Source organism: Miniopterus schreibersii (assembly GCF_964146895.1).
Source record: "Miniopterus schreibersii genome assembly, chromosome: 20".
In the NCBI taxonomy this organism is placed as follows: Eukaryota; Metazoa; Chordata; class Mammalia; order Chiroptera; family Miniopteridae; genus Miniopterus; species Miniopterus schreibersii.
The window spans coordinates 17,986,475-18,010,835 of record NC_138122.1 but is presented as its reverse complement, the minus strand read 5'-3'; positions in this window follow the sequence as shown (position 1 = coordinate 18,010,835).

Below are 24,361 nucleotides of genomic sequence, written 5' to 3'. Positions count from 1 at the left end.
GCTGGCTGATCAGAATAAACACGGATTTTATTTTAATAACATCTTCCAAGAGCGAGGGATCCTCAGCGCTGCTAAATGGGAGACCCTGCCCTAGGCTGGTGCGCGGGGTGGAACACTATTTCTGGGCTCTGGTGAAAATGGAGCCGAGGAAGTAATTGTGCTGCTAATTGCTCCATCTCGGGGTTGGTTTACAGCGATATTAATGCCCTGGCCTCCAGTAGCTCAGCATCATAAAAAGGGAGAGAAATAGCAGCTCATTAGGGCTGGGAAGGAGGGATGCTGGGGAGCGCGACGCTTGGGTCTGCTCTGCCAGCTGACTTTCACTGGTGGAATCTTGGGGACCCGGAGGGGTTTTCTTCTAAAGCAAATGGCGTTTGGAGCCACTGGGTTTGAGATCTGGCTCTGCCACTTCCAAACCGTGTGCTGGCCCCACCCTGAAACTCAGTTTGCCCGTCTGCAAAATGGAACGATGCTCCCCGCCCTGAGGTAGGGCAATGGTGACCACGAAGGGTGTCCTGCAGCGTGCCTGGCCCATCACCACTCGTGCGGACTGGGTCTCATTTTCAGAGGGAAGAAGGAATCAGACTCTCTGAAGGCCCTTGGTCTGGGAGGAAGCCGCAGCCTGAATTCGGGACCCAGGGGAAGGGGCTCGAGGTTGGGGAGCGCTCTGTAGGAAAAGCATCCAGGTGCCCAGGGTCATGAATGTGGCTGCAGAGGGCAAACCGGCTGAATTCTCACCATCCCGACTCCTCTCATCAGCAGCAGTGCCCAGCGGGGGGCAGGGGACTGCTCCTTGTTAATACCCTAATGAGCACCTATCCCCTTCCATGCGCTCTACACGCGCTGTCTCCTGTAATATTTTCTCGCCGTAATGATGCTATTTTCCTCTCTACTGACATCTGTTGGTTTTACCAGCTTGGTTTCCAATCCTTCTTTTTTTTTCCCTAAAGATACATTGATTTTCTTCCAGAAAAACATCCTCATGGGCTTTTGACAGGGCTGTTCTCTGCCTGCTGTGGAGGGAGAGCTGGAGTCTGAAGATGACTTAGGCCTGACCATGAGTGTATTCCTTTCCTCTGGTCTCAGTCATTGATGGGAATGGGCATGTGATAGATGCCAGAAATGAGACTCAACTGCAAGATGTTAGCTGTAATTATTGGGGAAGGGATGTTTTTTCAATGACAATTGCTATACTGGGAAGATATAGGCTTGTGGCAATTGGCAGCCTTTTTGTTACTATGAGGTAAGGTCTGCCTAAGATGAAAACCAACACAAAGAAATCAGATTGGAGATTAGATAGAGTCCTGAGAGCTTTCTTCGATGAACACCTAGAACCAGCCATGCCTGAAGTTAACTTCCTTGGACATTACAGTTATGGGAGCTCATACATTCCTTATTTCTCAAGCTATTTGAGTTGGGTTTCTGTCCCTGGACCTGAAAATATCCTGATGCACTGCATTTTTATATTGACAGTACATCTCAGAGAGAAGCTAGGAACATAACCTTCCTGAGGCCACATAACTGTTTAGGTAGAGGACTCAACCCGAGTTTCCTGATAACTGACCCCATAATCTCAACCACTGGGTAATTTTGCTGTTGATTAGCTTAAAAGAGATGCATTTTTTAAAATTAAAATTTAGGATACTGGTAGCAATTGCTCAAATAGAAGAGCAGGAACTGCTTATAGTTTCTGCTGTGATTATTGTATCTTGTGACTGTTTCAGGTGCCTCTGGCTCCAGATGATGATCGCTAACCATGGCCTTGGTGACATTTCAGTGGGATGAGGGACTGTGTCTTACAGTTTTTTAGAGTAACCCTCATCTGCCTCTTTACCACCCCTAGGGCTGTCTGGATACAGATTTTAATTTTTCCTTTTTATTGAATTTATTTTTATGCTTTTAATACTGTTGTATTTTATTTTTAACTTTTATTGATTGATTGATTTTAGAAAGAGAGGAAGGGAGAGAGAGATCCATCCACCATGTTGCATGTAGCAATAGGTTGCTCCCTTTCATCGCTGAGTAATATTTTATTGAATGGATATGCCACCATTTGTTTAACTACTCAGTCACTGAAAGACAATATTTTTCTTTTCCTGTTTGGAGCTATTATGATTGAAGATGCTATGAATATCCATGTACTGGTTTAAATGTGCGGAAAAGTTCTCATATTTTATTTATTTTTTAATTGAATTTATTGGGGTCACATTGGATCACCAAACCTTAGGATTGCTGAATCATACGGTAAATGCATTTTAACTTTTAAAAGAAACTGCCAAACTGTTTTCCAGAACATCCCCCCGGCAGTGGACCGTGGGGCCCATAACCTCCTTGCCCATCTTGACCTGATGAACACCACCACGTGTGGAGACTGTCCCCAGATTACAGAAAACACACATTCTGTCCCTTCAGCGAAAGGGCTTCAGAGCTCATTTGGAATGAGATCCCAAACTTGCAAAGTAAAAAGTCACAACTTTTATTTTTTCTATTTCCAACTATAGACAAAATATTTAGAAAACTCAGCAGAGGGTATAGAAGAAATAAAAGCCTCGCACAGCCTGCCGCCCTTGGGTCTCAGTGTGGGAAATTCGGGGCTCACTCTCGATGCCTTCTCTGAACGCCCACCAGTTGCCGTCGGCGGAGGCCACAGTCTCACTTTCCTCTGATAAGAAGGGGACATGAGACAAAACAAAACCAGAAAAAAAAGATATTTTAACTCAGAAGGGGAAATATGCCCTGGGCCTTGACTGCTTCTCTCTTATCGGCCTGCTCTTGGCTGAGCAGAAGTCGCCTCTTGCAGACACGTTTGTCGTCTGTTCCTGTCACTCGCCTGCAGGCTGCACAGTCCCTTCTTATCAGTGGGAGGCACCTGGTGCATTGTGGGAGCGCAGCTGGGTGGGGGCCCCTTCCAGAGGGGCTCCCCTCCACTGGGGCCCGGCCAGCGCCCTGCTCACCTGGGGGTGGGTTTTGCTTCTCTTCAACCCCCCCCCTCTTCCTTTGCTTAAAGAATGTTCTGGGCTGAACAGACATGACCTGCCACGGTGCTGAGCTCCAGAGACACCCTTCGAGCTTAGCAGCAGATCTCTGCACGAGGCCCAGGGCCCCCAGGCCTGGGGGAGAATGTTGGGGTCATCGGCAAGTTTAATCCCCACAAGGACCCTTAGTGAAGGTTGCTATTTATTTTCCAGGTTTCTAGATGAGAAAACGAAAGTAGGCACAGAGAGGCCAAGGGACTGGCTTGAGGTCACACAGCCAGGAAGGGGCAGAGCTAGGGCTCTGACCCGTGCGTGCTTGCCTCTGACTTCCTGCTCTTTACAACCCCCTTCTCCCCTCCTGGTCTCAGTTTCCCCATCTGCATAGAGAGGGGTTCAGACTAGATCCCCTCTATGGTTCCTTCTCATTCAAAGTTTTGATGACCTTATTTCAAGGCCAAATATTTGCAAAATTCAGTCAATAAGGGGCTCTGATTCCTGGAACTGAAAACGCGGACAGAGTTAAGTGTGAATTTGCCAAAATGGGAGAGAGTGGCCCAGATCTAGCCCACCCGGTGCTTGAGGTGGGAGGGCGGCAGGGGATTGTGGCACCCGGTGGAAAGCTTAGGCAACCAAACAGGAGAGAAGGGACAGGAGAGATGCCAGGGCAATGCGTTCACAATCGATTCATTGCTTTGGGTTAAAAAAAATCACAATTAATATTAAAAATTCTAGGAGAATGGAAGCTTATAAACAAAACTCAGCAGCAAACCAACTGAGTGCCTGGGAGGCCACTCGGAACCTTTGGCCGAAATGGTCTTAAGCATCTCGCTGCACGTTGGCGTTTCTAGATGAAGAGCCACGGTTTGCACACATGGCATCACCCTCATGTCCGGCTGTGACTTGACTTACCCATGGCCAGCTGGGGTTTTTTTTTTCCAGGTCAAGAAATGACCATCCACTCATTCATGGCTTCAGAGTATCCCAGCGTTTGAATAGCCTGTGGCTTGTTGAATGAGCGCCCTCTTGATAGATCTTTAAGTAGCTTCCAAGTGTGTGCTATTGAGAGCAACTCCAAGCTGGAATGAGATCTGGGCGAAAGGAATCGGAGATGTAGACACCGATGTAGACACAGGTGGGGTGAAGGTGTAGGCGCAGCTCTAGGAATTGCTGTCCATGTGGAGAAAGAATTGAACCACTGGTATCAGAGGACTTGCTTTGATGGGGTGTGTAAATATCTCAATAATGAGGACTTGTGTTTTTCTGGAAGAAGGGGTTGACACCTCAGTGGCTGTTCGATTTCGAGGTGGAAGGTAGAGCCCGAATATCTCTCTCCTTCCTGTAAGGCAACATGGGCCAAGGGGCAGACACATAGTAGGTTCTCCAGAACCACCGTTCTTGCCTCCTCTCTCATGCGAGCCTCGCTTAGGAGGCAACAAAGAGGCAGCATTCGCTTAATAATTCAGAAATCCAAACGAGGACTTCACACCTCCCATGGGCCAGAGTCGATGCCAGGCAACTGGGGTGCAGCCGTGGGAAAGGCAGGGACCTTCCTTTCCTGGGCTCTGGGTGAGGGAGGGGAGGAGCTCCTGCAGAGGGGCATGGGCAAGGCCAAGGGTGATCGATGCCATTCGGAGTAGGTCGGGGCGGGCCTGGTCGGGGAACACTTTCTGGCAGAGGAGACACCACAGCTGGCCTTTGAGGGGAGAATGGGGGTTCTCAGGTGGGGAAAGAGAGTAGAAAAAACAGTGGGCAAAGACAAACTTAAAATTGCTAACGCTTCTTGCAAATGGCAAGCGAATGGAGCCCTTCGGACTCGTTGCATTTAGTAATGGGGCTGAATAATGGGGTGCCTGTGGGGGCTGGGCCGGGAGCAGGATCCAGGACACGGAGAAGAGGGGATGTCACTCTGTCCCTAGGCTCTGCTGGTACTGGGCACCAGGGGACAGTGCCCTGTGAGAGTGCAGGTCATATGTGGACAGCTCGTATCATTTTTCAGGAGCGGGTAAAAACCCTATCTTTGACATGAAACCCCCCTTGATTTTTAAATGTAGCCAAGGGATTCAGCATAAAAACCAAATGAAATATCAACAACTATTAAAAACAACCCCTTCCCCTCAAAAAAACAACTCCCCAAATGCCTTGTAGACTAAACAGAAGTCATCCCCTTCACAAAAAATCCTGCCCACAGTTGGCCAGCTTGTTAGTTGACACCTCCCCAGGGATATGCGGCCTTGAAAAGACACCCACCAAACACAGGCTTCAGACAAGATAACCGCCTTCCACGAGGCTGGGTTTATTTTTCAAGCAGGGTCTCCTTGTCTGCGTTCAACTCCATGGGTGGAGAAAATAATTAGAATTTGTTGCTCTGCACCCGCAAAGGAACAAAATAAGAGGCAACGTGCGTCTCTATACCCAGGAGAATAGAGGAAGAAAGAAAGAAACTTCCTTCCAGTCCGTGTCTAATTCCACGGATAGTCTTCTCACTTTTGGGGCTGTTTTAGTGGTGTCTTTTGATTACAACATCGGTTTGAAGAGACACTAATTGTACCCTGCTTACAATGCTTGTAATTATGCGTATTACATTTTGATTCATTTCCATATGTCAACACCACGACGAGATGGGGGGGGGGGGCTGGCTGAGAACCGCTTTTATAATCGGTTATTGTCTATGAAGAGAAAAAAATCCGCGCCCAACGTGAGTGAAGTGTTCTTTGTTGAAATTGGAAATAAGATTATACATAAAAGTCGTCCTCTGACACGCCGAAAATGGACAGTTTAAAATAAATTGCCACCGCTGATCAACAAGATTGCTAGCTCCCTTCTGCCTTTTACGCTAATAAGCCAAAGACTTTTCGAGGCTCTAATAGCAATATGTTCAAGTGCGTCATTTCAATGGCTTTCTTCTTAATAAAAGATGACCCCGGTATCCCCCCCCTTAGCTGGAGACATTGTCCTTAGCCTGACGGATTTGTGATTCCGAGCTCCTTGTGCAAAAGAAAAGAGAGAAAGGAAAGGAGAGGGTCTTGGGGGGGGGGGCAGAGAGTGTCAGTGTCTCCAGAGCTTGCAGGAAACCCAGCGGCATGTCTGCAAGTGGAATCGGAGCCCCCCAGGTCCGAAGGGAGGTGACTCTGAGCCAGATAATAAATAAGTAACCGAAACAAAACAACAGCTTCAAAGAGCCTGTGTGTGGAGGTCGCTTCCTCCTGGAGACTTTCCCCTGAGCGCAAACCCCTTTCGAGCAAGAGATGAAAGGACGCGAGCTACTTAGCTGACATTTCCAGGCAGAGGCCAAAGCAGGTTATTGCCTGTGGCTCTGGAGCCTGGAAGATGCGGAGGGTCAGCTCCACGTTGCAGATCTAGAAGGTTCTGGTGAGCTGAGCCATACGTGTTTGCGAGCAGGATTTGCAAAAGGCTGGGGTGTTCACAGAGTTGAAGGGAAAGCGCCCCAGTCCGGGGCCCTAGTTGCATCACTTATGTGATGTCATCTTCCCAGAATGTGTATGTTGAAGCTCTCACCCCCATAACCTCATATTGTGACGGCTTTTGGTGACAGGGCCTTTAGATGTGGTTTTATTTTATTGATTTTTTAGAGAAAAGGGAGAGGGAGAGAGAAACATCAATGAGAGAGAAACATCATTGATTGGCTGCCTCCTGCACTCCCACTGCTGGGGACCGAGCCCTCAACTCGGGCATGTGCCCTGATCGGGAATCGAACCAGTAACTTCTTGGTTCCTAGGTTGGTGTTCAACTGCTGAGCCACACTGGCTGGGCTTGGGATAGGGCCTTTAAAGAGGTGATGAAGCTAAAATGAGGCAATTAGATTGGGCCCTAATCCAGTCTGACTGGTGTCCTTATGAGAAGAGATGATATGGACACACAGAGACACCAGAAAATCGTGAGTACAGAGGAGAGACCCTGTGAGGACGCAGCCAGAAGGTGGCCGTCCGCAAGCCTAGGAGAGAGGCCCCACGAGAGACCTCACTGACACCTTGATGTCAAACCTTCAGCTTCCAGAAGTGTGTGAAAAGAAATGTGTGCTGTTTAAGCCACTCAGTCTGAGGGGTTTGCTATGGCACCTTCAGCATACTCATACACCGGGTGCCCAAGGGCAGGTCATGTTGCCTCTCTGTGGCTCTCTGAGCCTGTACAACTTGTTTAATGTATTTTTTTTTTAATTAGGGCTTTTTAAACTTGAAAGATTGGAGACTGTGTCTGGTCCAACCTGCTCATCTAACCGATAGGGTCTTGGAGGCCCAGAGAAGGGTAACTTGCCCAAGATTATGGTGTGTGAGGGATAGAGCTGAGACTGGGGTTCTGGGCAGCCCTTTCCCCATAAATAGATCCCCAGGGAGGAAACCTCATAGAAATGTCGTGTGGCTGGGCAATGCCTGAGCAGTGGCTCCTAGGACCTGTGTCCCAGCCTCACCCCAGGAGGCAGCCCAGCCGTGGTGGACAGTTCCAGGCAACTTAGACTCAGGCCACATCAATCACAAGCAGTGAGACTTCTTGCTTTCTGCCTGGGTGAGCCGTCCACCTATGGTAGAGTCATCACCCCCAAGGTCAATCCCCAGCAGTAATTACTGGAGCTGACGCTCTGCTCCTTGGACAAACAATTCTGAGAGGTCCCAGAGGAATCGCACCCTTAGTTGGCTCTCCCTTGCCCCGACTTGCTGAACAGAAGTTAAATAAGTAGATACTCTTTAAATAAGTAATATGCATAGTATGCCAGATGGTGCCACCAGCTGAGGGTAGAATGAAGCGGAGTTTGGGGGCTGGAGAGTGACAGGAATGGCTATTTTGGAGGAGGTGGTCAGGGAGGACCTCTGATGAGAAGGCTTTGAACAGAGGCCTGAGAGGAGGGAGGGAGGGAGGGAGCTCCGAGGTTCTCTGGAGAAAGAGGGTTTTAAGCCAAGGGGGAAACGAATGCCCACACCCCTAAGTGGGAGGGCATCTGGACTATGAGAGAAAGAGCAATGCTGCCAGGGGGCTGGGGGGGGGGCAGAAGGGGCAGAAAGAGGGAGAGGTGAGGAAATCTGGTGTCAGAGAGGTGAATCGATTTTTCCAGGGACACACAGCAGAGCGAGGCTTTGGACCTCGATCTTCCTGAATCACTCTTCTACATCACACCAAGTGCAGGCCTCAGAAATGCTGAATGGGAAACAGAAAGGAGGGAGGGGGGAATGGAGGAAAGCAGTCAGGCAGTCGGGCGAGATGGATTAATAAACGTTGGATGGATGGATGGATGGATGGATGGATGGATGGATGGGTGGATGGAAAGAAGAAAGGAAGGATATTTTTATTTAGTTAACCATGCTTCCTGTGCTAAATTCGGCCACTGTGATGTCAAGGGCTGCTCCGTGCACCCCACCCCTCACTCTCTGCAGCCCCCCAGCAGCCCCCCTTGCTGTGGAGCTCACCGAGCCCTCTCCCCAGAAAGGTAATCCTGCCCTCTAATTACGGCACTTGTAAAAGTAAGAGAGGGGCCCATTCTTCAGAAATAAATCAATACAAGTTAAAAGGCCATCCTGTTTGTTTCTGTAACAATGCTCTTTAGAAAATTGGGTGCTGTTCCATTTGCTGACGGGCACCCCATCCGTCATCGGCAGCAGAGTCACATCACATTATGTTGCCAAACATAATATAGCATGATCGGGATGATGCACCGAATTGGAGATTGGCAGGGAAATGAATTTTAGCGGAGAGATCTCACTTGAGAAAATATATAAAGCCAAGCAAGAGGGAAAGCTTAAAGGGCGTTTTCATAATCAGAAATGGGATTTAGAAAGCTCCGTAGTGCAGAAATCCCCAAACCAGGAAAATCACCGCAATAACAGGATATAGACATAAAAAGAAATAAACACATTAGTAATTAGAAGTAAGTGAGGGCAAAACTGTCAGAAGTGGTCCCTCTACTGAGACACACACGCTGTTTTATTAGCCCTACTTTACGATAAGGAAACTGGGGCTCAGAGAGGTTAGGTGAGTTCCCTGAAGTCACACAGCCATTACGCAGTGGAGTCAGGATTCGAGGTCAGATCTGCTAATGTGGGGACCAGGAGTACCGAGGTGTGTGGATGAAGTGGGGACAGTTTCCTAATTAGGTAGGAGAAATAGACCCGATTTTCTGAAAGGCCTGAAGCATCAGGCTACACGGATGTCATTCCTCCAAGGAGGGGTGGCTGGTCTGGATGAGCTTCCATCCTGTGCTCCTCTGGGTCGGTAAGTAAGTGGTGGGCTGTGTCGTTTCAAAGGAGGGCACCTGCCCTCACTCTGGGAAGCCCGAAGCTCCCATCTATAGCTGTTATTTCTGTAGGTACTGAGTAGGAGTCCCCACCAAGGGCAGGGTTCAAGGTTAGCTAGCCCTTCCCCACCTGTTTTCCCAGCGGGGACCCCAGCTCTGCTCAAGCGGGGAAGCTTGGAGGAAGGCGGAGGTGGTCGTCCATCAGAGGGCTCGGCTCTGCCTTGCCCCATCCTTTCTGTGTCATGTCTAAGCGGCTTCGGGCTTCTTCTCGGAGCCACATGGCCTCTCTTTCCTGCCTGATCCAAGCTGCTGAGATGGGCTCGTGAATTTTAGTTCCTCCAACGTGACTTGAGCACCTACTCTGTCAAGGGGAATTAGGCTCAGTCTCTGCACTAGAGGGGCACAGGGGAGAATCCATGTAAACAGACAATAGAATAGGCTTTCATTTATTTGTAAATGTGCTCTAATATCTCAAGTGCTGAATACAGTACCAGACTCACAGTGAGGCTCAATAATTGGCAGCTCAGATTATTGCTTCAACTGCAGAAGCACAAAGGAGAGAGTAATTAACTTAACTGAAAGGAAGCAGTGAGGTTCAAGCTGGGTTTTGAGGCACGTGTAGGAGTTTGGTGGTAGGCAAACCCACTAGAGATAAAGACATTCCAGGAAAAGAGATTAATGGGCAGAAAAGCAGGAAGAAATGGCATGATTGGAAGGGGGTGTTCCCCGGTTTGTCAACTGGAGGTGGAGGAAGGGTGAGAGATATATTAGAAAACCCTCTCAGGTTAGGTACCATCTCAAATCTACCCAAGGCTGGCACGAAAGACAGGGTCCGAAGCTATGCGTCAAAGGCTAAATTTTCCAAACCTGAAGCTAATTAACTGAGATACAGAAGCACGTGGGACTCAAATGATTATTTTCCTCTCTTTCCAAACCTCCTTTCCTTCAAATGATAGGAGAGGGTTTGAATATTTTGGTGGACATCAAAACCGCCTGGGGCCCTTGTGGGAATAAATGCCGATTTCTGGGCCTGCCCCGTGGATCCTGATCCTGGTGGTCCTTGGACGACACCTGGGGAAACACCGCTCCCTGCAGACCTTGAGCAAGGGCCCCGGTGAGACCAAATTCCTTATGCTGTATCCGCCGCACCAGGGATTTGAAACCACTGAGAGACATTCCCCAAAGGAGGCCCAGTCGTTTCAAGCAGGAGGAAGAGAGGCGGGGCAGCGGCTCTAGATTTCACAGCAAGCACTTTGTGAAATCACAATGGCGTACTTTGCTGTGGAACCACAGCAGCGCCTTATTAAAAAAAGATCAGTGGAGCCCTTGGAATTGATCATAAACTATTCCTGTCAATGTCACGCACAACCGTGTTTGGGGAAGTGTGCGGGCACGTCTGCTCAACTGAAAGGCTTTGGGGTTTGAAAAGAAACAAACAATAAATAAATGAATATATAATAAAGCGAAGAGGGAGGGGAAATCATACTCGGAGTTAGAAGACTAGAAATCTTAAGAGAAGGAGATACAGTGGATCCCCATTGTGTGCGTGCCCAGTGCCCCGCTCAGGGGTGGTCAGCGGGTGACAGTGAATGAATGAATCGTGGGTAGCGTTTCAAGGACCATCTGAGGGCAGCTGTGCCTAGTGCGGGAGCTTAGAAAGGACTCTCTCTCTGGTTCCTCGAGGTGGTTTCAGTAACGGGATATTCTCATTGTTAAAATGAGTTGTCGATGGAGAAGTAGAAGGGATAGGAGATAAGAAAGTGGGCTCGAGTGAAAGAATTCTTGCTGACGGAGCAGGAGAGGCCTTTGGAGGGCGTCCACTCACTGTACAGATGGGCAGAGGAAGACCCAGAGAGGACTACCCGGTGGAGGTGACGTCAGCAGCAGTAGGACCAGGACAGGGGCCGGAGCGATGAAAGAGAGGATTACAGAGCTCACATGGTCGATCAGCATCTTCTAATGCAGTGTCCTGGCCTGTGTGTGTGTGTGTGTGTGTGTGTGACTTTATTGATTTCAGAGAGAGGAAGAGAGGGAGAGAGAGAGAAACATCAATGATGAGAGTCATTGACCAGCTGCCTCCTGCACGCCCCCTGCTGGGGATCGAGCCCGCAACCCGGGCCTGTGCCCTGACTGGGAATCGAACCCCGATCTCCTGGATCCCAGGTCGATGCTCGATCGCTGAGCCACGCGGCTGGGCCACGGGTATGTTTCTGAGGGTGGCTATATTAAAGAAATTGCCCTGGCCTCGGAGGGGCGGTGCCGCGGAGGAGCAGCGTGCGCTGAGGCTGACTGGCCGTGTCGCTCGTCCTGCGTCCCGGTGCAGACAGAGGCCTTTCCCCTGCAGAGCTGGGGGGGGGGTGCGGGGGGGAGTTGGCCGCTGTGGCCCTGCAGAGCTCAGCAGCCGTGACTTGCCCCCTCCGTAAAGCTGGCCTGGTCATTTCGGGTGGGGATCAGGAGCCCACAGGCTGAATTTGATGTTTCTGCTCCCAAAGGGCCCGTGGGGTCTGCCGCCAAAACCCCGTCTCCCTGACTCCATCTCTCTCCTTTTGGGTTTTGAGAAACAGATGGAACAGGGCCCCGGAAGGCATCACGGGAAGAGAGAGAGGACATCGGTAGGGTGCCAACCGCACACACACCGCGCCGGCTGAGTAATTCACACGCATAAACTCCCCCTTTCTAAGGGCCACCCCAGAAGCAGGGACATCCCCGCGGAGCTGGTTAGAAATGCGGAATCTCAGGCCCTCTCGCAGACCTGCTGAACCAGCACCTTCGTTTCGACAACGCCCCTGGTGATTCCTGTGCCCATCGGCGCTGTTAAAAGTCCTCGTTGCCCAGCCAGAGTGGCTCAGCGGTTGAGCATCGACCTGGGATCCAGGCGATTGGGGTTCAATTCCCGGTCAGGGCACAGGCCTGGGGTGCGGGCTCGATCCCCAGTCAGGGGCGTGCAGGAGGCAGCCCATCAGTGACTCTCTCATCACTGATGTTTCTATCTCCTTCTCCCTTCCTCTTTCTCTGAAACCAATAAAAATAAATTTAAAAAAAAATTCTCATTGAGCCCTGGCCGGTGGCTCGGCTGTTTAAGCATCGTCCGGAAAACCCAAAAGTTGTGGATTCGATCCCTGGTCAGGGCGCATATCTAGGTTTTGGGTTCAATCCCAAGTTGGGACGCATACAGGAGGCAACCAATCAATGTTTCTCTCTCACATCCATGTTTCCTCTCTCCCTTCTCTCTCTCTCTAAAAAACAAACAAAACAAAACAAAAACATCGGTAAAGACATTCTCAGGTGAGAATAAAAACAAAATCCTCATTGACTCCCTTCTGACGTAAACCTGCCAAGCCCATTTGCTCGAGGGAAACTGAGGCTCAGGGCAGGGAGACTTGCCGAAGGTCTCCCGGGGAGGAAGCGGCTGTACTGACATTGCACTTGGCTCGATCCGCCCCAGAGCCTGTGGTCCGTGGGTCACCTTGCAAGCAAAACGCTCAAGATTCTGTGGTTCCGGAACCATAAGAAAAAGGGGCCATACAGTGGAAATGGCTTCATAAGTGTCAGCAGTTTAAGTCTCAGCTCTGCCACCTACTTGCTAAGATGCTTCTCTAGGACTCAGTTTCCCCCATCTGTGAAATGGGGGCACGGAGGCATCACTTTGGGCTGGGAAGTTCTGATTCTAGGATTTCAAAAGTCGGTGCCAGGGGCGTCTCCAGTCTCCAGTTGGGGTTGAATGACACCCACTCTCCAACTTCAAGCAACCTTCCAGGGGACACTCCCATACCCCACAGAGACCCCAGGCGCCTGGCATCCCCCAGTCAGAGGACTGCCCAACAGCCTCAAACAGCACACGAAATCGCAGGCAACAGGGCAGAAAACCCAATTATTCTCAGCTGTTACACTGCTTAATTTAATATTTCCAACGAGTTCCTTGAGCTGCTTCTCAAGAATGAAATGCATATTTGGGCTCTGTCACAAAACATTACATTTTGTCAAGGCAATCCATTCCGATGCGGTAATTTGTGAGAGCGCGCCAGCCCCCTAAGTGCGCGCCTAAGGTCTGCCGGCTTGTATGGCGACTTCTGGGAAGAGAGGCCAGGACACAGGGATCTCTGCAGTGTCAGGTGGCAATGGCAGGCTGGCAGGACCTGATGTGACACCTGACTTTCTGAAACTCCAGGAAGAGAGAGTTTGGGGAGAGCCGGCAGCCCCGAAGCTTCCCTTGCCCCCCAGGATTAAGGAAGCAGGACCTAGGAGGCACGGCCGGTGACCATGATTCTGCTTTAAACTTTTAAAAAAAATTACACAAACTATCGTTCCTCGCCTCCGAAAAAAATTTAAATAAAGATAATAATAGTAAGAAAAAAAATCACCTGCACCCTCTTGCCTAGAGATGAAGATGAACATTGTGAAAATTTTGTTACATATCTTTTTAATGTGGTTTATAAACAGACACACAAAATGGGATTCTACTCTACATCCTGTTTTTAATTGTGTTTGTTACAAGATAACTTTAGACTCACAAGAGCTTGCAAGCGCCTTATAGAGAGTTCTGTGTACCCTTCTCCCCACGATGACATTTATGTGACCACAGTACATTGTCACAGCCAGGAAACTGGCGTGCCGCATGCTATTGGATTATCTGCTTTTCCAATGAACACTCTCCCACCAGGAATAAGGGCTTTGGTTCATGTCAGCAGCTAAATCCTGATTCTGCAGACTCTCTCCTTGTGTGATCTTGATCTAGAGGCTTCAGTCTCTAAGAGAGAAACGTGGATTTGTTGTTCCACTTAAGCATTCGCTGGTTGATTCTTGTATGGGCCCTGAAAGGGGATCAAACAAACAACCTTGGCTATGGGCACAGAGCTCTGACAATCTGAGCCACCCAGCCAGGGCTTTGTGGGATTAATTGAAGGGACATTTTGACCAGCTAGGTACCAATGCCCATACACACCTATCCCCAACATTTATTGAACTCTTAGTCTATGCCAAGCGTTGTGCTAAGCCCTTTATCAATGCAGCTCATTGATGAATCCTGTGATCACCCCTGAACCCCTGAACCTGTGCGTGATTGCTCTGTGAAGGAGGGAAGGGTGGGTATCCTTCAAGCCTCAGCAGGGAACCCGGGGCTCATTCAAAGGGGCTGTGCTGGTGGGAAGAGCTAAAAATAAGCACAGAGGACGTTGAGTGACGTTAGGGCTGCAAGAACAGGAGCCGATGCCACCCCAGGTCTAAGGGGGCAAGGCCAGGGGGCTCTTTCAGGGACTCAGAGAGAGCAGCTGTCAGAGAGGGCAGTGGCCTTTGGTGGAGGGACAGTGCCAGCCTGCGGTCCGACACAGAGCAAGCAAGGAAGTTCGCACTCCGGCCCTGCCTCTTCCTCGCTCCCGTTTCTCGCCACCACCCGCCACTGGCTGGACCCACCTGGGAGCAGAGGGCACAGGACAGGGGCCCCTTTGATGCGGCTCAGCCTCCCTGGGCACAGGGGTGGGAGGAGAGAGGCGGGGAGTGAGCGTGGCGGTGCCGATGGGCGACATCTCATGCTATGGAGCGAGCTAGTGAAAGACATGAGTGATTGCGAGAGCGTGCGGGAAAGCAGCTGTCTCCCAGGGATCCCCCCTCCCCTCCCCAAAGCCACCTCCCTGCTCCAACCACCACCCAAGACCCAGGCTGGGGGTCAAACCCTCCTTAGCTTCCCCCATTATCCCATCAGACTGGGGCTGTCATTAGCCCCCAGCGCTGAACAAAGGGCCCTCGCCCAAGAGGCCATATCCACGGGGCTAATTAATTGGATTAATGGTAGAGCAGCCCACACTGGGTCTGGCTCCGATAATTTCAATGAGCGCTCAACACCAATCCCCAAAGTCATTGAAATATGGATGAGGCAAATTGAGTTAAAATTGAGGAGACTGCTGCATTCATTAGCCCGCCCACCCTCTGAAGTCGCTGGTTAATATGCAAACTATTAATATGCAAATCAGTGCAAATAAAAAAAAAAAAAAGAAGTGTGACACTCTCCCCCCCCCCTTTTTTTTTTTTGGAAACTCAGCTACACTTGGGCAGCTGCTTCCTGTGAAAGGAGAGGCAAGGGCCTGTGGGTGAGCAGGTCTCTAAGGCAGGAGGGGGACCAGGAGCTTTCACATCAGAAATTAATTAAAAGCAGTGGCAGGGACACCACGCACCTTTATCAGCCAGAAAACACGTGTTAGAGTAAGTGGGGCAGCGTGGGGGACCTGGTCTCCCCGGGGAAGGTTTGCTGTCCACCTGGGAGCAGGTCCCGGGCAGCCTCCAGTTCTGTTTGGGCGAGACTAGTTCAATTTTTATTAGTGTGTGCTTGAGTTTTATTTCAGCATATTATGTATATATATGGATATTTATATAGAGTCAATGGTTTATATATATACACATATTTACTACATAAGCAATACATGTTCGTTATAAAAAATTAGGAGACTAAAAGCTTAGTTTGCTAAGGTTAGAACCAGATCAGAACCCAAAATTAAATCAAACCCAAAATCAGTTTAAACAAGGAATCATTTTTTTGTGATGTGATCATCCGCTAACTATTTTATTTGTTTTAAATTCGCTGATTTTTTCATCGGGGATACAGTCACATATGTCAAAATTCTAACGGTTAAAAACAACAACAAGAAAATAGGAGTAAAAAGTTACATGTCTGTTGTCCCTCCTCTGTGTCGCTGTCCCCCAGCTGACTTCCCCAGAGGCAGCCATTCTAAAAGCTCTTAAGAATTCTTCCTTATATATTCTGTGCACACATAAGCAATTATAGTTCCGTGTTTTTCTCTCTTTCACAAACAGATTACACGGCATATTGTGCGTCTCGCTTTGTTCCCTTAACCGAGCATCTCAGAGATGGTCCAGGGTGACCTTCCTGGGCCTACACGTGGAAGGGCCCTTGTGTCTCTCCCCAGCACCCTACTGATGGATAGTTGGGTTGCTTTTTATTTATTTTTCCATTTCAACCAACACCACGTTAAAAGCCCTGGTACAGATAACACGTTGAACAAGTGGGAGATTTTCCCTGTGGTGGACCCCTGGAGGTGGAATTACTAGGATCAATGGTCGGTCTGTGAGTAGTTAGGATGACTCTGCAACAAGGCGGCACCAGCTTCTGCTGCCACTGAGTGTGGAGAGCGCCCCCTTGCCCACAGTCTGGCCAACACAGCTGGTTATAGAATTTTTGAATCTTTGCCAATCCAATAAGGGGGTCTCATGGAGGTTCAATGCATATTTCTTTTCTCAAAAGGGAAGCGGAGCATTTTTTTTTACGTGATTCAAACCTATTTGTATTTTCTGTCCGTTAACTCTGTTCATTGCCTTTCCTACTTTTCCATTAGGTTATTAGTTTCTCCTACTGATTAGTAAATAGAGCACTTTAAAGATGAGTGTATTCGCTTTTTGTCTGCGATATGACGTAATAGTACTTTTCCTCAGTTTTCTTTTTGTCTTGGGATTTTTATGGCCGTGGGTAAAAAAATATTATATTTTTACTTAAAGCGTATAAATGTACATTTATCCACCAAACTTTTGATACTGGGCCAAGGCTGTACCTTTGAATTTAGCTTCCCTGCCCGGAGGTTATGTTCAACCTCTTTCTTGACTAAACCCACAGCCCTAATGCATCATCTCTCATTACAATGTCTGGGTTTGATTTCTTTTCGGTAAAGCAAGAATTTAAAACATTTAAAAAGCCACCTGAGTGTAGCATTTTTCTCAGTCTTTCATGGTTTCCCTCTTCTACCTCTTACAGTGTTCTTGCTTACAGGATACATATATATAGACAGAGAGAGACAGAGATAGATATACATACAGATAGATATAAAAATAGATATAGAGAATAAAGATAAAAATAGAGATAGAGGGAGAAAGAGAGAGATAAAATAGATTTTTTAAAAAGCAACTTGCCTTCATTGTGTTATGTCTTTACACACATCCAACCTAATTTTAATAGAAACCACAGCTCTTCCTTGAACACTCAGAAGTCATTGGTTTCCCTGAAGTTTAATGAAATGACCTAGTTATGCTAACAAGCACAGTAAGGACAAGTGGAATAGGTAGGTTTTGGAACAAACACAGCTGTTTTCCGGTGAGCTGGCACCTTACCTAGGGGGAGGAGATGTGCCCGGGTGAGGTGAGGAGCGGCCGTTGGCCACGAGTGCTCCCTGGGCCATGCCCATCGGCGGTGCCTTGGTGGAGGGATGGAGGGCACCGGGCAGCCCAGCCAGCCTGGCAAGCGGAGCTCAGTTAAGAGTTAGATCAACAGCAAAAGGGGGGGGGAGGGGGGAGAATTGCTTGAAAGCCCCACAAGTGACACTCCTTTGGGGCAACTGATTTATTAAGCACCTATTATTAGCCAAGCACCGTAGTAAACACCTCATACACTTTCCCTCGTTTCGTTAGCCCCATTTTATAGACAAGGGAACCGAGGTCCAAGGAGGGGAAGTGATCAGTCCTAGGTCGTGTTGGACATGAGAACTATTATTTTACATGTTTGATGGGTGATATAGGATGAAAAATATGGAATCGCACTGGACTCTTATTTTGAAGCTTGTTTTTCCACCTGGGATATCACAAACACTATTCCTTTTTTATTTTAAGAAATAAAATTAAATTGTGGGTAGATGCAGGTAAATATTTTTGAGGGGTGTGTAGGGTGTAAGCACCCTTGTGTCTGCCACCGGGCCTGAGGGGTGAGCTCTGACACCCTCACAGGCCCCCATGCCTCCTCTCCCCCCTCTGTCCAGGGTGCCCAGCGCTCTGAATTTTGTCTTCACCAGCGCTTGCCTTACTTTATCACTTTATTACATATATTCCTAAGCCTGAGCATTATATGGCTTGCTTTTGCCTCTGGTTGAACTTTCAATAAATGAAATGGTGCCGCCGTTCTCTCTGGCACTTGCTTTTCTCTCTCGATAGGACGCCACGGGCACCTTCTGTGTCATTTAGCTCCGTCTCTCATCGCTCTCATTAAGGACAGTACAGTGTCCATCACAGGGCTGAACTGACACCCAACCAGGGGCGGCTGTTCTGAACGGTCACTTCTCCACTGAACTTCACTTTGTGCTGGGACCTATGAGGCCATCCTCCTGCCAAGGCCCCGAGTGGGGACATGATCGTGGCCATTCCGCTGGCAAATGACTCTTAGACCGTCCACCAGGCTGCTGTGCAGCTGAGAACCCCCGGGGAGCAACGGAGACGTGTGAGCGGGGCTGTGAAAGGGACAGCCGATCCCAACTCAGTCACCCCGGTTCCGGAGCCTCCCGGGGCTCCTCTTTGCCTTGGCTGGACATGCAGAGGCCCAGGCTGCCGTGTCCCCTGTCACCAAGCTCTAGGTTGGAGCAGCACTCAGTAATACTGAGTGAACAAACGAAGGCACGAAGGAAGGGCGACTTCTCCAGAAGGATATTTTCCCCAACGCAATTGCTTTCAAAGGAGCCACTGCCTGAGCCCCCGAGGCCTCAGCCCCGGCCCCATTGTTACTCCTCTCGGTGTAATAAATGCATTTTAAGAGAAACAGATGCTGGAACAGTTGGACAGGAAGGGCCCAGGCATGTGAAGAGGAATCTGGGCTGTGAAAAATTTGTCTATTTGCCAGACGGTAAGCAATATGGTGCAGGCAGCCAGGTCCGAGCCCGGCTGCCAGGCAGGCTCCTTGGGCCTCCCCACTGTGTCCTGCTGGTTCTTTTGGGCCACGGTCCTCAGGTGCCCAAATGGTGAGCATCCAGCTATTGGTCCTGCCAAGAACAGGCCCTGGGTCCAATGGCCCCTCCCTAATAACTTCAGACACTGAGCCGGTCAGCCACCCTCGTCTTGGGAGCCACAGCAGGTTGTACAGGGAGGGGCAGGGCTGGAGAAAGCATCTTCTGACTCAGACCCAGCCGCCTTCAATGCGTGGCTTTTCTCTTCCCCCCACTGGCTTCACTCTCTCATGGTGCTTGTCACCTGCAAGCAGCTACCCTGATACCTGACCCTGGGAAACTGTGATGGGAAAGGGTGTCCTTGCTGCCTGTCCTGCCTGCTGAGAATCTCTTACTCTCTCTGCACTGCACTGACGGGAGAAAAGAAATGCTGGCTTATTGACAAAAAGGTGGCTTGGCTGCTGCAGGTGTGGGCCCAGCTTCAGTAAAGCAGAGATGCCCAGAGCAGGCTTTTGTTTTTCAGGACTGACACCCCCACAACCTCTCCCTTGGCCTGAGCTCAAAAATTCTGCTTATTTTTCTTTTTTTTTTTGGCAGAAAGACATGGCCCGTGGGCAGAGGCAGGAAAATAGCACATTCAATATACGGCCTCCTAGCCCATCCAACAGGGAAGAAGTGATTACCCCCATTTTTTGGATGAGAAAGTGGAGGCTCCAAGAGGGAATGTGACTTGCCCAAGGTCATACAGCCCAGAGGAATCAGCATTGGGTTGCCTGACTCTGATTGATCTCCCCTTTCTTCCTACCCATGTTAGTCTCTTCCTAGGAAGAGACTAGCTCACTCTTTCCTTCACTGTCTCTGCGGTCAGAAGCAAAGTGGGGCGTCTGTTTGTTACTGGGAGAACTAATAGAAAGAACCTGCTTTTTCCCCCTGATGTGTTGCCCCCTCCCTGAGCTGACCTACAGAGAGTAATTCGCCATGTAATAAATAGGCTTTCCTCCAACAGGCCTGACTCTACGTTTTCTTTTCCAGTGTCCCCCAGAAGGTAAAAAAAAAAGTCCTGGAAACTCAAGAATTCTGCATTCAAATAATACCTTTCCAAGAATTCCTTGCTCCCAAAAGTAGTATGAAAATATTTGTGTGGTTGTATAACTTGATTTTGAGGGGTGAGGTATTTCTTTCTAAAACAGTAATAATGAAAGTCTCACTGCCCACCCTTTAGTGAGGACTTGAGCTATCCCAGGCTCTATGTGAAGCCTTGGAGGCACATCCTCTTATTTATCCCTCTCAGCACCCCTACGAGATAGCTGCCCACATTACCACGTCCTAGTAACAATAAGGGACACATTTAGAAAGTGGCAGAGCTGGGATTCAGGCCCAGGTTTCCTGACTAGGTACTGGCGTTCTCTGGGTGTCTTCACTGGATTTCCACGGCACCTCCTTGGAGAGGTGGAGAAGCCAAGAATGATCTTCCTGGACTCCCTTGCAGCTAGAGTTCTGAATGCAGATCCATCCCTGCCAGTAGGAGGTACTGATGTGAGATTTGGGAAGCTGATATGAAGCCACGGGCTGGTGACTTGTAGCTCCTGTTGTTGGCGAGTGTAATCACGCAGATTATACCCACACCCTAGGTCTCCGGAGGCGGTGGTGCCGAACGTGGATTAGTCTATAGAATGGTCACGTGGCTGGCACAGGCCAGAGGCCTTCCTAGGGATTTTCTAAGTTGGAGGTAGGAAAAAAACCATCCTGCTCTTTCTTAGAAATCTCTGGCTCTAAACTCAAAGGCGAAAGAATACTAGGTGTCATGAGTTCTTCATGCAAAGAATATTCTGTGCCAGGAATTCTATATGGACCATCCCATTCAAACTTCACAGCAACCCTTCAAGGTGGGAACTTCCCTTTCTCTATCTTATAGATAAAGAGGCTGAAGGTCAGAGAGGCTAATTCAATTTCCTAAGGGATCATAGCCAAAAATATGAAGGTTCGAAACCAGGCTTAGTGACCATATGACATGCCTAGAGGATTCAGCAATGGATTGATGAGGTCTGCCTGTAGCTCGCAAGGCCCCCTCCCATCTGGAATTGCACTGGTCAGAGCTATCTCCCTGCCCCCAACTGGGACCCCCAAATTCATAGTACAAGCAACTGCTTATCTCCCAGTAACCAGAGCGTTCCAGCTAGAGACCTGAAGGAGCCACCTGGTTCTCAAATCCTACATTACCCAGTCTTCATTGTTTCTGCACAGATTCCCTTATTGTATAATCAATACAGAGCTCAAGATCTGGCCTTGGTTATGGGGACATGAAGGAATAAGTTCTCTGGCCATTGAGAATCCCTTCTCAATTCTGGGGCAGTTTTTCTCTATGGTAGACTCTTAGATGTCAATCAATCACAGTGAAATGAAGACCAAAAGAAAAAGACAGTAATAATAACAGGGATTGGCTTGGGGACTGGACTCCTAGATCCAAACCCAAGCTAGAAAGTGCCAGCTTATCTCATTTCATCCTTAGAGCTAGATGATAGGAGTCCCATCTTACAGGTGAGTAAACTGAGGTCAGAAGGGATATTTAATGCATTCTTTACAAAGTCTTTATGAATGTACTTGCCACAATAGTCCATCATTTCCACCTGACAGGTGACAAAATTGAGCTTTGAAGAAAGAAGTGGCTCAGCTAGCAGGTGGCAGAGTCAGGAATTGAACCTGCAACTCTAGAGCCTGCTCAGTCGGTGCCATGTTCGGCTTTCCAGGCACAGCTCTGTTGATTCCGATGAAGGAACAGATTGTGGCTGAGGCCCTTGGGAACCACTGTGCGTGAAATTGAATCTGTTACTGACATCTTAAAATCCAAGGATTTTTTATTTTTTTTTTTACCAAAAGGCTTAGAAGTTCTGTGCTGCTTCCAGAAAAATGAAAAGAGAGGTGGTGAGGTCTATCTCCACTGCCCACCCCTGTCCCACACACCGGTTAAAAAGTCCACTGCTGAACCCAGGGCCCTGAGCCTGGGGTCTGCTGGCTTCCAGAGCAGCTAAGATGTGGCCACTGGAGGCCACGTGGCGCTAATACCATTACAGAATCCGCAGGGGAGAAAACAGGAGGGCAGGCCGAGCGAAAAAGCCACTTTCGCCAACTCTCCAAACAGTTCCGCCCACCAAGCCTGACTGTGTAGAAGGTGCCAGATCAGATTAGAGCCACCAGTTGCCACATTTTCCTGTCTTGACTTCACTAAGGCTCATTAAGCTCCGAAAATCCCTTTTACGGTGTTTAGGACACCTCCAGAGGAGTTTGCTGTGTAAATATTATTCTACCATTAAATCCTGCAACAAGGCCACCGTCAACAAGTGGGATTTGCAACGGTTCCGCCGAGGGGGATGCAGCGGGTGTCTGTGATGTGTGGCCAAGGGCTCCGCCAAGAAGCCAGCTCCAGCGATAAAGCCCCTCTGTCCCCCACCCAGGCCTCCTGCCACTCAGGTCCGCTCAATGGAACCAGCCACTGGGGCGCAATTTGGGCTGGGGATCAAACACACCGTCGGGACCCCTTGGAGGGAGGGCCTGCCTTGGGCAGCTGGCATTCACATGCAACCCACTGAATTTAGAGTGGGGGGCTTTGGGGGCTGCAGCCAGCTTGGCTGAGGCTGGGGCCTGCCCCCCGCCCTGTTTCGCCAGCCTGGGCAGATATGGGCACCCGCCTAGACCAGGAGAATTTCCCAGCTGGAGGCATCCTTGCCTCGGCTGTCCTTTGGTCTGCCCTTTTCGTCTGCATACCCAGAACTCTCCTTTATTAATTTATGTATTTGGAGGAGGGAAATCGCTCAATGATGAGCCATCGATTATTGTGGATGGATGACTTATCTGACTCAGCAGATGCTGCCGGTGCTGCTGCTGGTGCCAAGGTCACCGCTTTTTGCTTTTCTTGTTCTGTTTTTTTTTTAAAAAAAAAATAATTTATTTATTTTTAAAGCTGATTTGCAGGTTGCACTCCTGAGATCTGGTGATAGAAGATGGAGGGAGGGCTTACATTTGGAAACTCAAGACGCAGCACCTGGCCCGGGCCGCGTAGCCCTTCTTTGCGCACCAAGTGGGTTTTGAACACACCCTGCTCTGCGCTGAGTGAGGCCAGAAAGACAGCAGATCCCTACCACCAGCAATGCAGTGGAGGGAAATGAAATAACGGACCTACCACTGGACAGAGTGCCTCATTCAACTGTTTATCCGTCCATTCAGGAAACGTTGAGTTCTGCAGAACTGTGTCCTGTGCTCAGACATCCAACACGAATCCTTTTCTGGCAACACCGAGCAGCTTTCCCACCCTGGGGAGGAGGCTCTGGGGATCACGGCTCAGTGATATGGGGGTTGCAGTGAGGGAACCTAAGGCAGCTGTGGCGCATCACAGAGCAGGACTGAAATTCAAGTCTTCAAATCTGTACCAGCAGCTGCCGGCCTAACCTTAATTTCAAGGGAGGTCAATTGGAGAGGCTGGGTTCTCAGTTGCCCCTGATATCTCCCCATCTCTGTGCTCAGGGGCCAGCCTAAAAGTCCCCAACACCCTCACCCTCCCTGTAACCGAGGAACTGGAATCCCTTCCCCCAGTTTCTCCTCTGGGAATCTAAGGCTGAGCAAACCCGGTAGCAAGATGACCAAGTTTGGAAGAGACTTTGAGCCCTGTCATCTCTCCGCGTGTCTCCTGGTGAGCAGTCAGCCTCTCCTTCCGGGCATCAGAGTAAAAATCATCCTTTCGGATCAGTCCCCTCTCTCTCCTAGGCTGAAGCATCTGTCCCCTGCAGAACTGTGTCCTGTGCTCAGACGTCCAACACGAATCCTTTTCTGGCAACACCAAGCAGCTTTCCCACCCTGGGGAGGAGTCTCTGAGGATCACGGCTCAGTGGCAGCTATCGGATTCCTGGAAAAAGGCAGGCAGAGAGAGAGGGAGATTGAGAGGAAAGACCTTCAGAGCCACACATGTGCAGTGGTGGGTGCAGAGGAGAGAGTAGCCCACCTGCAAAGCCACGGCCTGGGAGAGCTCTTCCAGAAACACTCAGGCGTATCTGCCCTGCACAGCTGCCTGGAAGCTTGGCCCCTGGCTCGCCCTGCAGCCTCCGAGCCCCCATCCCAGGCTGCTGCCAAGTTCCTCCCCAGCTTCTTCTGTCTGGAATGCTGCTCCTCCCATGGGCTAGCACCAACACATTCTTCCAGTCTTAGCTCAAATGGCATCTCCTCCAAGAAGCATTCCTGGCCAGCCTCAGGGTCTTGGTGGCCCTCCCACAGACCTTACTCTATCTCAGAGAGCATGTCACGTTGAATTATAATTGTGGGTTGACCTGTCTCCTTCCCCCACCAGTCTTTGAGCCATTTGAAAGCAGGGACCACCAGGTTTTACTTATCCTGGGATCACCAAAAGTTAGCTCGGAGCCTGGAACTTAGGAGATGCTTTGGCACTGCCTGAGTCCATGAGGGCTCCCCATCTGTCTCCATCTCTTGGCTTCATTCTTCAAATAGACCCCAAA